The sequence below is a fragment of the Pinus tabuliformis genome, chromosome 2_2 (assembly GCF_031772625.1).
Source record: "Pinus tabuliformis cultivar Carrire ecotype Pingquan chromosome 2_2, CPIR1, whole genome shotgun sequence".
In the NCBI taxonomy this organism is placed as follows: Eukaryota; Viridiplantae; Streptophyta; class Pinopsida; order Pinales; family Pinaceae; genus Pinus; species Pinus tabuliformis.
Window position 1 is genome coordinate 50,934,871 of NC_142300.1, and position 22,418 is coordinate 50,957,288.

Sequence of the window (22,418 nt, forward strand, 5' to 3'; positions counted from 1 at the left end):
ATTTAATTTACTACATGTTTTAAATCCATAACAAGTTCAGATTTTTTGCATACAAACACTTTTTACTTGATCTTATTTGGCTTGAACATAGTTGCAAGTTTACTTATGCTTCACCATTAAACACATTTTACATGCATAAAGTATTTGGACAAATTTTTTCCATAAGGTAGCATTTTATTTCATGTCAAGCAAGTACATTTCAAGTAGAAGTTAATTCTCATTGTTTGGTTAATTTATTTACATGCCCCAAACGTCACTAAAACTTACCTCCAACTTAAGTTGGTAGAATAAACTTTTTAAGTGCCCTCTACTTCTATCGACTCCTCATTGTGAGATCCAAATATCTGGGCGAGGATGAGGTCTGAGGACTAGAATTCAATTGTAACTTTTCATTAGCACTAATTAATGAAATAAACCAAGAACAACATTCCATCACATTTGCTTTGTTTGCAAAGTTCTTAAATTTCTTGATATCTTGATGGTTTAAAGTCTAACATGCAAATCTTATTTTAAGAGACACTTTGGATGAAAACATTGTAATCTCTTTTAATTTTGCAACAAGTTTAGTTTTCTTGTACTTGGAAATTGGCTTATCTTTTGGTTTAATTGCATATTGTCATGAATGGTTGATTTCACTTTCAAGTACTATTAGTTTAGGGCTGCAAACTTAAATGCATGTTGTCATCTTGGTCTAACATTTGAGTTCTTTTTATCATCTCATTCTCACAAGTAGATTTCTAATTGTATCTTTTTGAGCAAGATAGCTTTCCATGCTTTGATTTGTAGACTTATTCATCTTAAAAGCATTTATAATATCGAGTGCTAACCATTTATTGTTTCACTTTTTAGGGTTACTTTGACTTTCCATTTTAAAGCATTTCACTTCATTTTAAGCAAATACAATTTAAATTCTTAAAGAGCAATACTTTGAGGCACTGGTTGTTTATGTATTTCATGCTTATCTTATATATTGATGGTTATTGCTCATATCAGTTTTTTCTTATAAATCTGTTGACAGTGCTGGACCTACCAACATGTTAGGGGATCTCCCTAGTAAGAAGTCCCAACTAGACCTCAGACCGTTTGGTGTAAGAGTCCCAGCAGTGGGTTGTATGGTATCGCCTGGATTGCGGTTGCGCGTAGAGGCAAGTAAGATGTCCTTGTTGGTAGCAAGGGTGTGACCAGCAGCAAGTCAAGGAAGGTGCATGGAGGGCTCTAACACACGGAAAGGGGAATGAGTGCACCCCTTAGAAACCTGTGGAAACACGCAACTTGGAAGGGAACACATGATCAAAGATACATCACCAGTTGGAAAACAGGGAAACCAATGATCCAAAGTGATTATTAAACCAACATTACATCTCAGTATCATACATACATATATAGAAAGAGTCCATACATACATGCGTAAGAAAACAACTACATATATCATTAGAGTAACCAAAACAACTGAAATACAATAACAACATATGCATGAAATGTGTTGGCTCTGTTATATTAAGAGTGAAAGATCCAATCATACAATACAACCATGACCAACCACTAGTTCCAACAGCGGAACGTTACAGTCACTGCCGCCTGCTCCTCCAAAGAGATGTACTAGCTCTGCATTGTGGAGAAGCCAAGGCTCGTTACAATACACTCCAAGATTTCTCTAAGATACTCCTATAGGAAGCTTGGCTACCAAAAGCCTGTACAATGAGTTATGAGGTTCTATAAATAGAAAAGGGTGGGGTGACCCTTGACATTCCCCTTTGTGACTCTTCACCTACCCTCATGACTCTTCAACTACTACATGATTGTTACATTCGACCATCGACACTTGGTCTTTCACTTTTACAAGATGTTACATTACAATCTGCACATGTACCCATGTGAGACAAAATAGGCTTGAGCAAGCCATGCAAGCTATCACTAAGACTCGGACAACTGTGGGAAGACCAACTCTTTGACGTCCTCGTGATGATTATCAGTGGCGAACTGATGCCAAGTTTGGTAGTCCGTGATGGTGTCCGCATGCTCAATGGTGACATCCTGCTAAAAGCGAACCCTTGCTTCCGTTGCATCCGGGTACATTGATTTGGCTCCTCTGTCCAACTCGTCTGATAACATGTGCATCATAGTCTTGAGTGCAGTTGGACCAACAACATACTGATGCATAGTGTCTGCGCTGATCTCCAAGTGTGTGCTAGTGGCTATGTGCACCAACTCGTCGAAGTACATGTCCAGCTCTAGTCGGACTTGGTTCTTTGTCTTCGCCTCGGTGAGTGTGCCAACGGACGGGATCGCATGCGTGTGCACAATGACATCCATGCTCCTGAACACCTGTGCATGTGATTGACAACACTGCTCACCTTGTCTGCTTTGTGCCAGCTGCTGGGATGGGTCTATATCTTTTATGAGTGCAGTTTCGTCAGTCTGCGGATGTTGCGCCTCCTGTTGTACCTGTTCCTGCTGCGCTTCTTTCTCTCGTCTGTGCAGCTCCTGTTCTTCTCTGAGTTGCCGCTTCAGCTCCTGCAACTCCTCTGTTTCTCTCTCCGCCTTGCGCGATCCTCTTGTCGCGTTGTCGCCTCATAGCATCAATCTCCAAAGCTGCTTTCATCACGAATGGATATGCTTTGAACTTGCAGCTTTGCTCCGCCTCTACGTTGTCAACAACCTTCCTCTTGCATTTTTCGCGGGCAGCCCTGCTACCCTCTGCTGCTGATGATGGTGCTGCTTGCTGCAATGCTGCTTCCATTTCATCTTGATAACCTTGTCTACGAACGACTTGGTGCCTTCATATATAAGCAAGCTCATAGACACTTGCTCAATTGTATCTCCAGTTGCGCTGTCAATGGTGTCCTTTGCCTCTGCTATCCTGGAGGCCATTGTACCTATACTGTTGAGAGGCAGATGGACACCTATGAATACTTGGAGACATATCAACACTCATGGTGAGTAATTTGTCAGTTGAAAACCAAAACAAATTGGAGAGCTGCCATGCAACATACTTGTGTGATTGACTGTGAAGATTGCGTAATTTTCACCGGGAGGCTGGGAGATTGACTGCCAAAACTGCGCAAGGCACAATCCAGGTTGACTAACTGCTGGAACTACGCAATGCACAGTCCAACCTGGCTTATTGAGGACTGAAACTATGTAATGCGCAGTTTCAGTCAGCAAGGGCATGCAAATCTAGTAAACTGCATTGCGCAGTTTCTGGGGCCAGCTGGGCATTGCCTCCCAGAATTTGCAATGCAAGCCTGGAGGTCAGTGCTAGCCAGGTTTGTGCAGTTTTTTGAGGGAAGGCAGAGCCTTCACTTCCAGAAATGCGCATTGTTGTCTGGGCAAGGCAAGGTCCGGGCCAAGGCAGCTCAGACCCGCCAACGAGTGTCTGAAAACATGAAAAGGCTTGGATGCGTTGCGAGACTAAGTGTAAGCAAGAGTGAATGATCATGCATGCAAACAATGAATGCAAGATTCAAAAAGCGCGAACGCATGCATGTGTGTGAAGCGAGTCGCCGCAACGGTGACTGTTAGTGCAAAATAATGTCATGCATGCGACAACAGTGAGATGCAAACAAAAACTGTCAGGCCAGGGTAACTCCAGAATGAGCGGGAGAGAAATGATAATATTATTCATTAGCTAACTCATATTTATATACATAAATAAAACGGATCAGTTCATCTTCTAGATGACTGTCCAGTTCACCCATCCGTTTCGGATTAGGTGTCAACAAAAACTGAAACAATGCTTCTACAAGCTAACATACATCAAAATGAAAGCAGATGTTCAACAAAACCAAGCAAACAACATTCATACAAAGCAAAATACAAAAAGCTACAAAAACACAACTCAAGACATGAAAAGCAGACTTACCCTGAAATCGTTGAGTTGAATGTGCCGAAGACTTCTAGATGCGATGTGGGATGTCAGAGCTGCAAGATCGATGTGAGGGATGAGCTCTGTAGCGTCCGACAAATGAGTTTCGATAAGATCGAGATTATGATGCGCATGCCACAAATAGAGGAAAAAGTGACACTTGGCGGGAGGTTTCTAAAACGAGCTTTCCATGTAACGTCCAACTGCTAAAAATAGATCCCTAAAATCTAGGGATGCTTTGCCTTTTGCTTTTTCGAGAACAATAGGTCATGCATGCAAATCAGGCTTGCTCAGTCCTGGAGGGAACCGGTCAACCTGACAACACATGCAACAACCTGCAAGCCTGGGGATGAAATTTGCGCAGTTTTTGGGCTGAGCAAGGTTGGCTGTCCCTCAGGCATTGCACAATTTTTGGGGTCAGCAGGTCACTGCCTCCCAGAATTGCGCAATTTCTGAGCTGAAGCCCAGTGTTGGGTTAGATTGCGCAATTTCCTGAGGGAGGGCTGCCTGGTTGGATTGCGCAATTCTGGAGTCCAGTAGGCAGCCCAACAGGATTGCGCAATTTCTGGAGGGAAGGCTAGTTCCCCTCTAGAATTGCACAATTTTCAGAGGGAACATCTCAGCCAAAAAATTGACTAAGTTCGGAATGACAGCCTGCGGGTGGGAGACAAACAAGTTGACATGCATAAGCTGTTGAGCCATTGAAACTCAACTGAAGCCTATGTACTTGACAGTGCAAGACATGCTGCTAAGGATGGTTGGTAGGGAGGCTCCAAAACGAAGCTAAGGCAAAATTTTGGAGGGTGGTTGTAGCCGCTACAACACTTGGTGACACACTGGTAGAACTCTAGCTCTCTGAATGGACTTTTTTTCGTGAAAAACAAGTCTAACTCCTCCGGAAGTATTGTTCAGTTCTCTGATCATCTTGATTTCCACACTAGCTTGATTGAAAGATGTAGCATCTGCCATGCTCTTGTTTGGTCAACACACATTCCAAGCCAAGTCAACACAGTTGTTTCAATTGGGATGAGGGGTATATTGGTGCACAAGCAATATGATAGTTAGAGTTTTAAGTTTCATCTCTAGTGTTGCTCCGCTGCCAACAGGCCTGGACAGTACCTCGATGGAGTCACGCAGGAACACAAGCATCACTCCGCTGCCAGTGAGCCTGGTCAGTACCCCGGCGGAGTTACTTGCATCACCTCTCTGCGCAGGAAGCCTTTCTCTTCTTTCGCCTTATTCATTTTTCATTTTTTTCAAAATTTTTCATATTTTCATTTTCATAACTGTGCATAACACTTATTCATTTCAGAGGCAAAAGAGGGATCCCGACTTATTGAGAGTAGAAGAGGTTGTTCCTTTAGAGAAGTATTTTGTGTATACCTCTGACGTGCTTGTTAAGGTTTCCCCCTCACCTTACTCTACTTGATTGAGCTGACAAGGGTTAACCCAAAACAACCGACTAGAGTAGGTGATACTAGTTAGCGCGCAAGCGTTGTGTTTTCATCAAGCTTTACTTCGAACAGAACGTATTTTCCATTGGTGTATCATGGACTAAAGATGACAAGTTCATCATACAGAGACAGGACGATAGATAACCAAGTATTGATAACTGCACAAGTCCTCTTATGCTTTACCCTACTTGTTTCAAGAGTCGCACACGGTTTCATGCGAAACTAACTTACGAACGTAAACAAGCAAACAAACAACAAAACAAAGCAAAAGCAGAAGTAAATGCGCAAGCAGAGCGAGTAAGCAAAGCAAGCAAGCAAGCAAACAAACACACAAAGTAAGAAGCAAACATGCATGCAAGCAAACAAGACAAGAAGCAAACACTACTCCTACTCCTAAGCTAACGGTGCATGGGTCTACTCACGTGAAGTGATACTTCCAATGCAACCACCGACGCATTGGTCGATCCATGTTGGTGAAGGCGTGGTTCGCGAATAGCGCAGTCACACAAACCAGCAAACATGAAAGATATAACGATGAAGACAAACACACTCCGGGGTTAAGTGTGTCCATAGAAAAGAAATGAGTGAAAGCGCATGACATGCACTCTGTGGACTTGCCATGGTGCTGTGCTACACTGTGTGCAGATGTTAAGCATACGCATTCTCTTGACTGTGACATGCAAGCAAACATGAGAAAGGTAGACCACTTACGTCGCGCAAGTGTGCTTGCTGTGTAAGATTCCTCCAATGCAAGAGCGATGGGATCATGTAATTCGAGTGGAGGAAGCGAAATATGGGTGTTTGGTTGATCTTCAATGCAAAGCAGAGAGTGATGAGGACTCTTGCGTGTTTAATCAATTTCCTGACCGGAAGTGAAACCAACCTCAGGACAACGAGGGCTAGATATAACCATCAGCTCGGGCTGAAGTGCCTCAACATCCTGCGGGGTTTGGACTTTGTCAACAAGTAGATCATCAGGGACCAGTGGCTTATACATATAAACAATGGATGAATCAACATCGTGATCGAATGAAGAAGTACAGAGATCATGACCGCCGCGATTGTAAAATTCGGGATGTTTGTTGGCATCCTCATCATTTGATGAATCGTGCAGAGGGGTAGATGAGAAGCAAGGATGTTCACCCTTTGTGTTTTCAGAAATGATAGATGACAGATTGGACGGATTTTCAGCAGAAGATGTGTCCTCTCCGCAATGTAATGACAGACTGACATCTGATGTGTCTTGTGAATGATCGGAAGTAGAAACATCCAGAAATGAGTTTTCACAAGGGAAATTGACAGTGGCGGAATCACAAGGAATGTCAGGATAAAGCGGATGAGGCACGGATGGAAGGGAGTCATCCTTCATCGTGGGTTCTTCTTTAGATTCCTGCACACACTCATCATGAATGATAGTGCAGATTGGCTGCATAACACCAACTCTGTCAACAACTTGATCCTTGTTCACAACAAGTGTGGAGTTCGGAATGGAAGAACACAAGACAGTACAATCCAGAGGATCAACAGAACGCGGGGACGGAGGTTGAGGTAACAAGTCCATATGACAAGCAGCAGGCTTGCAAGCCAAATCTGTGCAAATGTCAGGAGCAGGTGGGGTGGGAGGATGTGATAGTTCAACAAATGTGTGTGCATGTGTGGTGGTGGAGCTGTTTGATGAGGTGAAGGAGGATAGTCACTTGTGACAACAACTGTGCCTGCCTGTGATTGCGCAACTCCATCACCGAAGTATGCCAAGCGGGATTTGAGTGATTTCAAGAATTGTGGATTTTCAGATATGTAAAGAAGATACTCAAATCTTCCATCGGGAAATTCCCAATCAATTTCATCTTCGGGAAATCGATATGCAAGATTACAAAACCGTGTGTGAAACTATTCAACGGATTGATCGGGTGCTTTTCGTAATTTCAAAATTTCTTTGTTGAGTGCTTTACGATCAAAGTGATTGAAAGCACGATCTATCTCTGCGACCATATGAGAAAGAGAATGAATAAATTTTCCGGGTAGCGTGGCACACCAATGCATTGGTTGCCCTCGAAGCGTGTAGGTGAATAACGCGCAGGTCATGTAATCTTCAAAGGTCTCTTGCCTTTCACATGAGCCTACAACGTCGACCGCGTGCCTAACCAACGCTATGTAGCCTCCACCATCGTATGTTTTATGTGACAAGTTATCCCAAAGCTCTTCCGAGATTTCAAAGTTGTTTCTAGAAGACATACACTCCAGAAGTGAAACTTTGTAGTTAGTCATGATAGGTATTCAGAGATTCAAAACAGATGCGAGGACTCAACTTGTCATCTAGCCCTCCTTCTAGCGCCAAAATGTTTACGGTGCTGGACCTGCCAACATGTCAGGGGATCTCCCTGGTAAGAATTCCCAACTAAAACTCAGACCATTTGGTGCAGGAGTCCCAACAGTGGGTCGTACGGTATCGCCTTGACCGCGGTTGCGCGCAGAGGCAAGCAAGATGTCCTTGTTGGTAGCAAGGGTGTCACCAACGTAGCAAGCTAAGGAAGATGCATGAAGGGTTCTAACACATGAAAAGGGGAATGAGTGCGCCCCTTAGAAACCTGTGGAAACACACAACTTAGAAGGGAACACACGAGCAAAGATACATCACCAGCTGGAAAGCAAGGAAACCAACGATCCAAAGTGATGGTTAAACCAACAACACATCTCAATAAGATTCATACATACATATATAGAAAGAGTCCATACATACATCCGTAAGCAAACAACTACATATATCATTAGAGTAACCAAAACAACTGAAATACAATAACAACATATGCATGAAATGTGTTGGCTCTGTTATATTAAGAGTGAAAGATCCAATCATACAATACAACCATGACCAACCACTAGTTTCAACAGCGGAACATTACAATCACTGCCGCCTGCTCCTCCAAAGAGATGTACTAGCTTTGCACTGTGGAGAAGCCAAGGCTCGTTACAATACACTCCAAGATTTCTCTAAGATACTCCTATTGGAAGCTTGGGTCCCAAAAGTCTGTACAATGAGTTATGAGGTTCTATAAATAGCAAAGGGTGGGGTGACCCTTGACAGTCCCCTTTGTGATTCTTCACCTACCCTCATGACTCTTCAACTACTACATGAAAACATTTGACCATCGACACTTGGTCTTTCACTTTTACAAGATGTTACATTACAATATGCACATGTACCAATGTGAGACAAAGTAGGCTTGAGCAAGCCATGCAAGCTATCACTAAGACTTAGACTGCTGTGGGAAGACCAACTTTTCGACATCCTCGCATGATCGTCGGTGACGAATTGATGCCAAGCTTGGTAGTCCGTGATGGTGTCCGTGTGTTCAATGGTGACATCCTGCTAAAAGCGAACCTTTGCTTCCGTTACATCGGGGTACATTGATTTGTCTCCTCTGTTCAACTCGTCTGATAACATGTGCATCATAGTCTTGAGTGCAGCTGGACCAGCAAGATACTGATGCATAGTGTCTGCGATGATCTCCAAGTGTGTGCTGGTGGCTATGTGCACCAACTCTTCGAAGTACATGTCCAACTCTAGTCGGACTTAGTTCTTTGTCTTTGCCTCGGTGAGTGTGCCAATGGACAGGATCGCATGCGTGCGCACAATGACATCCATGCTTCTGAACACCCACGCATGTGATCGACATAACTGCTCACCTTGTCTGCTCTGTGCCAGCTGCTGGGATGGGTCTATATCTTGTATGGGCGCAGTTTCATCAGTCTGCAGATGTTGTGCTTCCTGATGTACCTGTTCCTACTGCACTTCCTTCTGTTGTCTGTGCAGCTCTTGTTCTTCTCTGAGTTGCCGCTTCAGCTCTTGCAACTCCTTTTCTGTTTCTCTCTTCGCCTTGCGCCATCCTCTTGTCACACTGTTGCCTCATAGCCTCAATCTCCAAAGTTTCTTTCATCACGAATGGATATGCTTTGAACTTGCAGCGTTGCTCTGCCTCTGTGCTGTCAACAATCTTCCTCTTGCATTTGTCGTGCGGAGAGGACCGCCACCACCACCTCCTCAGGGAGGAGCATCTGTCGCACCAGCCCGGGGAGTCCTAGCTTCTTTGTGCGGGAGTCCCAAATTTTTGACTATGAGGATCAGAGGTACGGTGCAGGGACAACATGTCTCAGTTTTGGTAGACAGTGGGGCCACCCACAATTTTATTGTTGCTCAGATGGTCCAGAGGAGGGGCATCACCACTACAGAGTTTGAGGGGTTTTTAGTCCTAATACTAGGAGATAGGAGTATGTAGTGCACTCGATATGTTTCCGCTCTAACAGTGACTATGGGGAACTATTAGATGACAGAGCACTTTTTCGTGGTGGATGTACCATACACCAATGTGGTGCTGGGTGTCCAATGGTTGTATTCCCTTAGCCGGGTTAGAGTTTGCTGGACCGGATTGCAAGCTAGTGGTTCTTAGGGGCATGCATTCTTAGCCCCCTCAAACAGTTTCAGTCCACCGGATGGAGTCCGATTTGAGGCATGGAGACATAGCATGGGCAGTAGAGCTGAGGATTTCAGAGGCTCGAGTAAAGACTATACCACCACATCCAAACATATAGGCAGTACTAGATAGATATGCGGTAGTCTTTGGAGATATACGCTGGGACAACCACCTAACAGGGGATTCGAGCACACTATAGAGTTGAAGCCTGGTGCGCAGGGAGTCATCACTACACCCTATAGGCATCCCAAGGCCTATAAGGACGAGATCGAGAGAGCCATCAAGGAGTTATTGGCATTGGGTCACATCAGACCAAGTTCTAGTCCGTTTGCTTCTTCGGTTGTGTTGGTGAAGAAGAAGGACGAGACTCTTCGCATGTGTATTGACTACAGGCTATCAACAAGAAGACGCTAAAGAACAAGTATCCCATTCTGCACATTGATGAGTTGATGGACGAGCTTTGAGGAGCCAAGTACTTCTCTAAGAGCGATTTATGGTCAGGGTATCATCAGATCCATGTGAGAGAGTAGGACATTTCCAAGACAACCTTCAAGTGTCATTATGGGCATTTCAAGTTCATGGTCATGCCTTTTGGGTTGACCAATGCACCGACTACTTTTCAGTCATGCATGAACCATGTGTTTCGAGGCCAGTTGAGGAGGTTTGTACTGGTATTCTTTAATGCCATCTTAATCTACAACAGGACATGGGAGGAGCACCTGCAACACTTAGAGACAATCTTATGTATATTGGAGGAGAAATGTTCTACGCCAAGATGTCCAAGTGCGAGTTCGGGCTGACAAAGATGCTTTACTTGGGACACATCATAGGTGCGGATGGGGTCAAGGTGCACGAGGAGAAGATTCGGGGCATTCGAGATTGGCCAGAGCCCCGAGATGTGATAGCATTGAGAGGATTTTTGGGCATCTGTACCTATTATCGGAAGTTCATGATGGGCTTCTCACAGTTGGCAACACTCCCTACTGATTTGATTAAGAAGGGGGCGTTTGCATGGTCAGAGGGAGCTCAGGCAACATTTGATCACCTCAAGGAGGTGATGAGTTGTTGTTTGGTATTGGCACTCCCAAATTTTACTCAGCCTTTCACATTGGAGTGCGTTGCATCACGTGTAGGGATTGAGGTAGCCTTGTCCCAAGGAGGGCACCCCATTGCTTTCGAGAGCCTAAAGCTTCTACCTCATGAGTTATCATATTCCATTTATGACAAGGAGATGCTGGCCATAATGCATGCATTAGCCAAATTTAGACAGTACTTGGTGGGGAATCGATATCGGGTGAAGACAGATCACAATAGTCTTGGCCATTTCATGGGGCAGCAGGGCCTCAATAACAAACAACAAAGATGGGTCAGCAAAGTGCAGGCCTACAATTTTGATATTGAGTATGTGGGGGGGAAGCACAACATAATGGTGGATGCACTGTCCAAGGGACCATCCAGACTTTCACTAATGAGAATTTGTCATGATTGGAAGGCTCAGTTTTGGTAGAGTACTCGAATGATTGTCGGGCGGGCGAGATCTTGCAGGTCATCTATGCAAATTACAACTACAGGGTGTGGATTAGGTTATTTATTATAAGGGGTGCATATTTTTGGTTTTGGGATCACAGTTGAGAGAGTGCGTCCTTCGAGCAACTCATGATTCTCCTTTGTCTGGGCACCAGGGGTTTAGGAAGACTTATATGGCAGTGAGAGAGCACTTCACTTGAAAGGGCCTCAAGGGAGATGCGTTGAGGCATGTGCAAGAGTGTGAAGCTTGCCAAAGGAACAAAGGAGAGTTGACCCATCTAGCAGGATTGTTGCAGTCCCTTCCCATCCTGAGGGGAAATGGGAGAGCATCTCTACGGATTTCATCACTGGACTTCCCTTAGTGCAAGGGAAGGATTGTATTTTTGTGGTGGTCGACTAGTTGACCAAGTTTGCACACTTCTTTGCCATACCGACACGATATTTAGCCTCACAGGTGGCAGAGTTGTTCTCTAGGGAGTTCTTTCGTTTGCACGGACTCCCTAAGACCATAGTCAGTGATAGGGATAGCCGATTCATGGGAGGATTTTGGCAGGAGCTCTTCAGACTAATTGGCACTGAGCTCACCCCGAGCACCAGCTATCATTCGCAGAGCGATGGTCAGACAGAGAGGGTGAACTAGTGGTTAGAGGGCTATCTCAGGAATTATGTGACAGGGCAGTCGAGGGCTTGGATTCAATGGTTAAATCTGGGAGAGTATTGTTGCAACACCACCCATCATATGTCCATTGATATGACTCCTTTCCGTGCCTTATATAGTTATGATGCTTTGTCTTTTGCTGATATTGTTTTTGGAGACAACAAGGCCCCAAAGGCCAAGGATTGGATCCTAGAGAGCCAAGATATCCTGAAGGCTCTTAAGGATAACTTACAAACAACCCAAAACCAACAGAAGATGTATGCTGAACGGCATCGAGTAGAGAGGCATTTTGAGGAAGGGGACTTGGTCTACCTTTGATTGCCGTTGTACCGACAGTCCACATTGAAGTAGAAGGGGGCCGAAAAGCTGCAGCCGAGATTTTTTGGGCCATACAGAGTGATTAGCAGGGTTGGAGAGGTGGCTTACGAGTTGGAGCTACCACCAGGGAGCATGATTCATAACATCTTTCAAGAGGGGGTTGGGGCAGCAGGTTACAACAGTCATGGATTTGCCTTCACTTGATGATGAGGGGCATTTGATCCTAGAGGCAGAGGCCATCTTAGAGACCAGGGAGAGGAAACTCAAAAGAAGGATCATCAAAGAGTCTTTGGTGTGTTGGAAGAGTTTACCAGATGAGGATGCCACTTGGGAAGGAGAGCACATTTTTGAGCATCCGACATTGAAGTTGCTTGGGGACAAGCAACATTTGGGAGGGGAGGACTGTTATTTCCCTTCCTAAATTATTTTGGAACAAGATTAATTTTTGTATTGTGGAGCCAATTTTGGAGCTAGTGGACCTCATTCAATTTTATTAGGAGATGAGACCTAGGAAAAGTTATTTCTGTTGTAGTTAAGTTACACATGGGGGCCACCCTCACTAGGGAAATACGCACTCCCTAGTTCGATTTGCATGGAGGTGGTTAAGTTTTGCATGATGGTGGTTAAGTGAGGGCCCACGATTGAGGATGAATTGGATGGAAAAGTGCTCCGTAAAATCTATATGAGGGCAGCTCTCCTCATCTCAATCATCTTCTTGGTATATCGATTTCTCTTTGGTTGCTCGAGCTGCTTAGCCGAGTCAATGGCTGTTTAGGGCGAGTTCTTCAGGCAAAGAGCTCACCCTTTCTTTGGGGGACTTCAAGTGCCACCCTAGGAAGGTTTTCTTCATTTCTTCAAGAGGAGGATCACATTGTGATTTCCAGCAGTGGCATTCACTTCCAGGTGGTGCGTATTACTGGAGGACGCAGTGGAGAGGAGGCCGAGTTTATTGGTGGTGTTTTGAAGGGGAGTTTGGGTATGAGATTTTTCGGAGAGGAGGTTAGGGAGGATTGCCAGTATTTGGGAGAGTTTGGGAGCTAGTTGAGCTTATTGCTGTGCAGTGTGACTTTCGCACTACCTGGGCCAGCGCAGAGGCAGCATTAGGAGCTCACTTGGTGGGTAGAGTATTAGTCCTTGAGGCTAAGCTTTGCCATGGAGGTTAGAGGAGATACTTGGAGTGGTGTTTGCTTCCCTTTTAGAGCTTGGAGGAGGATTTCGTGGCCATTTCTTGCAAGTCGTATTCTTGGAGCAGTTTGGAGGGCGTAGGCCATAGAGGAGGTCGAATTTGGGAGGTTGGATTCAGGCCAAACCCTTTCTGGGTTTTTGTGGGTTTTGGCCAAGGAGCTTGGGGCTGAAGTTTCATCATTTTCTGAGCAGCTTGGGGCTGAAGTTTCATCATTTTCTGAGCACTAGAGACAGGGTTTCTTGCAGTTACTTTCTAGCCAACAGTGTTGTTACGAGGAGACAACACAGAGCATTAGAGGAGCAGTTATTTTCCAGCATTGAGATTATTGTTTGACACTTGGATTCTGTCAACCTTGCCCTTGGGCAAGCCCAGGTACATTTTCCACACTATTGTACTTGCTCCATTCCATTAATAAAATGGCTCAATTGGTTCTCATTTATGATGTGTATTGAGTATTTGCTGATTGTTTAATTTTTCTGTGTATGAATCATATTTGCTTTTGTATATCACTGTTTATTTAAGATTGGAACATTACATGGCATGTAATGAAGAAGAGTTGATGAGATGATAGGTAAGGCGGTGGAGAAGTGGAGATGGTGGGAGAAAGAGTTTATAAGGAAGTAGAAAGGGAGTTTTGAGGGAGGATTTTCTTTTGGGAGCATGGAGAAAACAAAGAAGGAATTTACAACAGAGAGTCATAAACTGAGCAAAGATTATTGAGCCTTGATTGTTTTTGATTATTTTGGGCACGGGGGCCAGGGTATTGAATCTATGAAGTATTTTGGAGCTGGGTACCGAGGTTGTGCTTAGTTTCGCAGGGAGGTTTTGGTCGTTTTGGTAACGGGAGTGGGAGTGGGAGCAAATCAAAAGCATCTTCAACCACAGGAATCCAGGTAGGTACTCAACATCAATTCTGATATTCTGAATTGTTATACTCTGTTAAAAAGTTTAAATTTAAGGCCTTACAAAATTGCCTTGCATGACTTCTGGACTTGAAAATTTTTGAAAGGTACCTTGTCCAACTTCAATCTTCTTCCTCATTTATTTGCTAGGTACATCTAGTAGGTAACATTTGGCTCCACATGGGGACATGTGCTTGATCTTTAGGAAAGCATGCGAGAACTCCAAAATGTGTAGTGATCATAAGAATCTTGCAACAAGGAATATTAGCGACACTGCCAACACATGCACCATATATAAAATCACCAGTGTCCTACTAGCTAAAAATAAATAACATTGCTAAAATGAAAAATTCTGAAATTAATAGCAAGGAACAAAGAAGGAAGAAAGGTTAGAAATACATTACAGAGGATGCCCCTTAGACATCAGATGTTTTTAGTAGAAAGTAGTTTGAGCAATTGCCCATTTGCAGGCAAATTCATTGGCTCTCCATCCAATTGGTTGCGATAATAGGAATTTGGTCGAGCCACATCTCGGATGATATATGGTCCTGCCCACAAGCTATCAAATTTTCCATGTTTTCTTGGTTTTTCCCTTCTCTTGTCCCAAAGCAATACCATATAGTCATTTTGGAAAGGTCTATCCTAGAAGACTTGTCGAAATTTCTTTTGATCTTTTTCTGACTTCTGTAGCTCGTGAAGAAGAAAAAAATTTGGTACCCTATATCCTTATTTGCGCATTAAGGCACCGAGTATGTTACATAGACAATGAGTCTCTCCCTCAACTTCAAGAAGTGCTTTGCATTGAAGGCCATCTTTGGGTTTAAGTCGTCTCATCTTAAGGGTTTATCCAAGTGATCTCTATAAATTGCATTTAAATTTATCTTAGATCTTGTTCAACTCCTACCTGGAAGGTACGAGGTGGCCAGGTGCATCCAGGGAAAGAGAATGTAATATTCCTAATTAGCCATGGCTAATTGGAATATTCGATTTTGCTCAATTTTTGCCTTCTATAGTTATTTATAAATAAAAGGTGAGGAAGGAGGACATAACTCACTTTTAAAATAAAAAGTCAGTTCCTAGTAACACAACGTTGTGACTTAAAGGGGAGCCAAGGGAGCCAAAAGGGGACACAGAGATGGAGCCCATGCAGACACTTGGAGGGACTGCACAGAAGGGAAGAAACACGTGGCAAGAGGGGTATTACGTTGGAGGAGGTGAGCCTTGGGATTGAGAGAGGCGAAGGCTATAAAAGAGAGAGAAGCCCCTTCATTTTGATCATTCAGTTATGAGCATTTGTGATAGTCATTTCGACTTAGAGCACGTTGGCTGTTTAGCTAGTCTGCAGCACTGTTTAGTGCATTGAGTGTCTCCGTTCGGAGATCTCACCCTTAGCCCCGGGGGACTTCGAGTGCCTGCTCGGGCAAGGTATTTCCATTGGCATTTCAGCAGTAGTTTCATTAGCATTTCAGCAACAGTTTCATCAGCGTTTTGGAGGACTGCGCAACACTGAGAGAGGGACGCAGTTCTTTCTGGCAGGTGTCTGGGTTGAGGGGTTTGCAGTAGGATTTGTGCTGAAAGATAGAGCAGGGGATCAACCCTTGCATATTGGAGAGTTTTGGCAGGGGTTTTAGGCAGATTTCTAGAGGGTTTCATTCAGTGGCAGCACAGAGCATTGGGGATTACGCAGAACCCCAAGGGGGTGATTTTCAGGGGTCGGCCATTTCAGAAAAGCTTTCTGGGCTATTATGGGTTTCTTGAGTAGAGTCTGATTCCAGAGTTTCAGCGTTTTATAAGGAGGGGAGCAGCCCCAAATCCTCATTTGATTTCTAACAGCAGCTGCAGCACAACAGTTCCCCAGCAGCTTGGACGCAGTTCAGAGAGGGGCCATTCCTTTGCTATTCTGAGTGTATTTCTTCACTTGCCTTGTGCAAGTCGAGGTGCCATCTTGCTGATCACCTCCTGTACTCATTCTATTACTCAGTATAATAAAATGGCTTAGCATTTCTCTCTACATTTCTTGAGTATCTGCTTATGGTTATATTGTTATATGTTGCACCATTGTTACTTGTATCTCTTACAGGATGTCTTACCCAGGACCCGGACACCTTATCCCAGAGACAGACTTTTCAGTCTAAGGGGAAGGATGTGAGGATTCCATCTCCAAAGAGGAATCTAGGGCGAGTACAGCTTGACGATGATGCCAGGAGGGAGCTGAAGAAGAAGCGGTTGTGCTTCACTTGTCAGGAGCCATGGACACCAGGACATAGATATGCTGCTGGCAAAGCACACTTTATTGAGGTCTTCTCCGAGAGCAGTGGAGAAGAAGATGATGAGGATGATGTGGAGGCAGGAGATAGCCATGTCGTACAGGGACCTTTGCCACCTCCACCGCCAGCAGCAGGTGGGGCATCTTTTGCACCCACCGGAGGGGCCCTTGCAACATTGCGAGGAGTTCCCAAGTATCTGACGCTACACGTACGGGGGACAGTACGTAGCCAGCGAGTATCAGTTTTGGTTGACAGTGGGGCAACCCACAACTTCATCGATGCACAGATGGTTGAGCAGAGAGGTATACAGATAGAGAGCTTCGATGGGTTTTCAGTCTTGGTCCCAGGAGATTAGACCATGACGTGTGCTTGTTATGTCCTAGAGCTTTCAGTGACGATGGGCACCTACACATTGACTGACCACATTTTTGTGGTCGATATTCTGGACACCAACATGATACTAGGTGTTCAGTGGCTTATCACTCTAGGGAAGGTCACGACGGATTGGAAGACCCTAGAGATGGAGTGGGATGATGAGAAGACAGGGAGGCATGAGAAGATATGGGGGCAACACACATATCCACCTCAGACTATTTTGGCTCATTGGATGGAGGCAGTCTTCCGGAAGGGAAACATAGAGTGGGCAGTGGAGCTGTGTGCATCAGAGGCAAGGACTACAGGGCAGACGATACATCCAGAGATATAGTCCATCCTTGATCGGTATGCCATAGTGTTTAGGGAGATTCCACTAGGACAACCACTAGATCGGGGGTTTGAGCACACCATCAAGCTTGAGCAGGGCATACAGGCAGTGATTACCACCCCCTATAGGCACCCCTAGGCCTATCGGGATGAGATTGAGTGGGCTATCCAGGAGTTGTTGGCTCTTGGGCACATTCGACCGAGCACGAGTCCTTTTGCTTCTTTCGTGGTGTTGGTGAAGAAGAAGGATGATACATTGAGGATGTGCATTGACTAGAGGGCCCTAAACAAGAAGACCCTGAAGAACAGGTACTCCATACCTAGGATCGATGAGTTGATGGACGAGTTGAGAGGAGCACGGTTCTTCTCAAAGATTGATTTGAGATCTGGGTACCATCATATTCGTGCGAGGGAGCAGGACATTCCCAAGACTGCCTTTAGGTGTCATTATGGGCACTTTGAGTTTTTGGTGATGCCCTTTGGGCTAACGAACGCCCCCGCTACATTTCAGTCCTGCATGAATCACATCTTCCACAGTCACTTGAAGAAGTTTGTGTTGGTATTCTTTGATGATATTCTCATTTATAGCAGGACTTGGGAGGAGCATCTCCAACACATTGAGACAGTACTGCATATTTTACAGGAGCAACAGTTCTATGCCAAACTCTCCAAGTGTGAGTTTGGGTTGACGGAGATGTTGTATCTGGGACACATCATAGGGGTGGACAGAGTGGGAGTCCACGAGGAGAAGATTAGGGCCATCAGAGAATGGCCGGAGCCGAGAAACGTGACAGAACTCCGAGGATTCATTGGCATTTGTACTTACTACCGGAAGTTTGTCAAGGGTTTCTCCCAGCTTGCTGCACCCCTCACAGATTTGATGAGGAAGGGGGCTTTCAGTTGGTCGGATACAGCGCAGCGAGCCTTTGACAGGCTCAAGGAGGTTATGAGCAGCTGCCCAGTGCTTGCATTGCCAGATTTCACGCAGCCATTCGTTTTGGAGTGTGATGCGTCGGGAGAGGGGATCGACACAATATTGATGCAGGGAGGTCACCCCATAGCCTATGAGAGCCAGAAGCTCCTTCCGCACGAGAGGTTGTATCCCATATATGACAAGGAGATGTTGGCCAAGTTCCGGCAGTATTTGGTAGGTAATAGGTTCAGGGTGAGGACTGATCGCAACAGCCTCAAATTCTTTTTGGAGCAGAAGCAGCTACAGGAGAGGCAGCAGAAGTGGATCAGTAAGATCCAAGCATATGACTTTGACATTGAGTATGTCAAGGGTAAGAACAACGTGGTAGTAGATGCCCTTTCGCGTAGACCAGACATGTTGTCTCTTATGAGCTTGGATACAGACTTGAGGGCTCGACTCTTAATAGAGTACTCCAAGGACAAGTTTGCATGTGAGGTTTTGGATGGGCAGGTGGCAGATGACAGGTACAGGGTGGTCGATGAGATTATCTATTACAGGGACCGGATCTTCTTGACTGAGGGGTCTCAGCTCAAGAAGAAGATACTACAGGCATCACATGATTCACCATTGGCAGGCCATCAGGGGTTTACCAAAACCTACAGGGCCATCAGAGAGAGGTTCTCATGGAAGGGCCTCAAGGAGGACATACTCCAGCATATTCGGGAGTGCGATGTTTGCCAAAGGAACAAGGGAGAGATGAGCCATCTCGTGGGATTATTGTAGCCTCTTCCCATTCCGAAGGGGAAGTGGGAGAGTATTTCGATGGACTTCATCACAGGGTTGCCCGTGATACAGGGCGAGGATTGTATCTTTGTCGTCGTTGATCGATTGACGAAGTACGCACATATTTTTGCCATATCCGCACACTATACAGCAACACAGGTGACCGAGCTATTCTTCAGAGAGATCTTCAGGCTACATGGTCTTCCTAAGACCATCGTCAGTGATAGGGACAACCGTTTCATGGGCGGGTTTTGGCAGGAGCTTTTCCGATTGGTGGGGACGGAGTTGACACCGAGTACCAGTTATCACCCACAGACGGATGGGCAGACAGAGATAGTTAACAAGTGGCTGGAGGGCTACTTGCGTAACTATGTCAGTGGGCAGCAGCGAGCATGGCTGAAGTGGCTGCATCTGGGGGAGTACTGCTACAACACTTTACATCACATGTCCATTGGTATGTCACCATTCTATGCCTTATATGGATATCATCCTTTATCTTTTGCTGACGTGATGTTTGATGATAGCAAGGCTGCTAGAGCCAAGATTTGGATCCAAGAGAGTCAGGATATCCTCCGAGTTCTCAAGGATAACATGGCTACAATGCAAAACCAACAGAAGCTGTATGCCGACAGAGGTCGGGTGGAGAGACATTTTGAGGTTGGGGACATGGTCTACCTATGATTACAGCCATACCAACAGTCGTCACTGACGCTAAGGGGGCTGAGAAGCTCAATCCCCGCTTTTATGGGCCATACAGGGTGATACGCAGGATTGGACAGGTTGCATATGAGTTGGAGTTGCCCCAAGGCAGTAAGATTCATAACGTTTTTCATGTATCATGCCTGAAGAAGGCATTAGGGTAGCAAGTGACAGTGACAGATGAGCTACCACCCATGGATGATGAGGGGCATTTGGTGTTGCAGCCAAAAGCTATCCTTGATATCAGGGAGAGGCAGCTGCGGAGCAGGACGGTCCGGGAATTCTTGGTGAGGTGAAAGAATTTGCCGGATGAGGATGCCACTTGGGAGAGTGAGAAAATCTTGCAGCATCCATCACTTCAGTTGCTTGAGGACAAGCAACATTTTGCTGGGGGAGACTGTAATATTCTTAATTAGCCATGGCTAATTGGAATATTCGATTTTGCTCAATTTTTGCCTTATATAGTTATTTATAAATAATAGGTGAGGAAGGAGGACATAACTCGCTTCTAGAATAAAAAGTCACTTCCTAGTAACACAACGTTGTGACTTAAAGGGGAGCCAAGGAGGCCAAAAGGGGACGCAGAAATGGAGCCCACGTAGACACTTAGAGGGACTGCACAAAAGGAAGAAACACGTGGCAAGAGGGGAATTACGTTGGAGGAGGTGACCCTTGGGATTGAGAGAGGCGAAGGCTATAAAAGAGAGAGAAGCCCCGTCATTTTGATCATTCAGTTATGAGCATTTGTGATAGTCATTTCAACTTAGAGCATGCTGGCTGTTTAGCTAGTCTGCAGCACTGTTTAGTGCATTGAGTGTCTCCGTTCGGAGATCTCACCCTTAGCCTCGGGGGACTTCGAGTGCCTGCTCGGGCAAGGTATTTCCATTGGCATTTCAATAGTAGTTTCATCAGCATTTCAGCAGCAGTTTCATCAGCGTTTTGGAGGACTGTGCAGCACTGAGAGAGGGACGAAGTTCTTTCTGGCAGGAGTCTGGGTTGAGGGGTTTGCAGTAGGATTTGTGCTGAAAGATAGAGCAGGGGATCAGCCCTTGCATATTGGAGAGTTTTGGTAGGGGTTTCAGGTAGATTTCTGGAGGGTTTCATTCAGTGGTAGCGCAGAGCATTGGGGATTGTGCAGAACTCCAAGGGGGTGATTTTCGGGGTTTGGCCATTTTCTGGGTTTCTTGAGTAGAGTCTGATTCCAGAGTTTCAGCCTTTTCTAAGGAGGGGAGCAACCCCAAATCCTCATTTGATTTCTAGCAGCAACAGCAGCACAACAGTTCCCTAGCAGCATGGACGCAGTTCAGAGAGGGGCCATTCCTTTGCTATCTGAGTGTACTTCTTCACTTGCCTTGTGCAAGTCGAGGTGCCATCTTTCTAATCACCTCCTGTACTCATTCTATTACTCAGTATAATAAAATGGCTTAGCATTTCTCTCTGCATTTCTTGAGTATCTGTTTATGGTTATATTGTTATATGTTGCACCATTGTTATTTGTATCTCTTGAGTATTCTCGGTGATTATACCACTTGTGTGTTTCTCCTATACTCTTAGACAGAGTCTCGAAAGGGCCAGGTAGCCTCCGGATCTCATCCTCTTTTCAGAGGCGACATATCTGGTAAATGCCTTCCCAGTCCATCTCTGGTTGGAGTTTGCTTGTGTTAGAGGAATATTCCTGATAGGGGATATTACAGAGAAATAGGGACAAAATTGATAAATTAATAGAAGATACAAAAAAATATTGGAGAAAGATTTGACTAGCTAATAGAAGATTCCTAAAATGATGGCTAGATCTAATAAGAATATGAAACGATGAGAAGGACAAAGCATCAAAGACACTTAGTGATCATAGATAAGATAATAAAAGATAATTTTATTAATATCCAAAAAATGACCATTGAAGCAGGTTAATGGGATTGCGAAATACAATGATGTCAATACAAAGTGGGGGTGCAAAGAAGACTTGTAAAAAACAAGAGGCAGAAAGTAAGGTGTTGATATAAACTAAGGCCTGAAATCCAAAATCTGGAAGCGAAGAGCACATCCTGAAGAAGGATGTACAATGGGCCTGGATCTGAAATTTGGAGTGCAAATAATGTCATTGTATCAGGGTTGGCTAAAGCTAGCTCCCCTTACATCCGAGTCCAAGTGGGGAAAACTCAGGATAGAATACCTGTTCAGAAGACGACCTAGAGGAGGATCTGGACTGCATACTGTGCTGTTGCAGCATAGGGAAATGATTGACCAGCCAACAGGGTAGATGCGTTATTGAGTCTCCCATCACTTACCAAGGATTGCCAAAAAACCCAAATAATAAATAATAATAAAAATTAGATTAATGAAATGTCAAAGGCCACACAACCTTTCACGTTCTGACCATTGAATGTATATTTAGACACTGACAAAGCTCATTTTAGTGATCATTCATATTATTCAATATTTTATTATATAATTGCGTAAAATATTCTGTCAATATTGTAATAAACAGGGACTATTTATCCGATTTTCATCCACTTTTTCAGAAAGCTTACCCAATGTTATTGGTTTCTCATCTTCATGGAAATACATATAGATACTTCACTGCTTATATGCTGTTGAACTTAGAAAATTGTAGTTTCTGCTGCTAGATTGTGATTGTCTCTTTTTAGGTAGACTTTATCGACAGTTTGACT

At 44.7% G+C, this 22,418-nt stretch overlaps 1 protein-coding gene across 1 annotated transcript in view; it reads left to right on the forward strand.

Moving 5' to 3' along the window:
- Positions 1-22,418, forward strand: part of LOC149191427 (TatD related DNase) — a 213,834-nt gene that overhangs the window by 160,613 nt on the left and 30,803 nt on the right. The window lies entirely within an intron of this gene.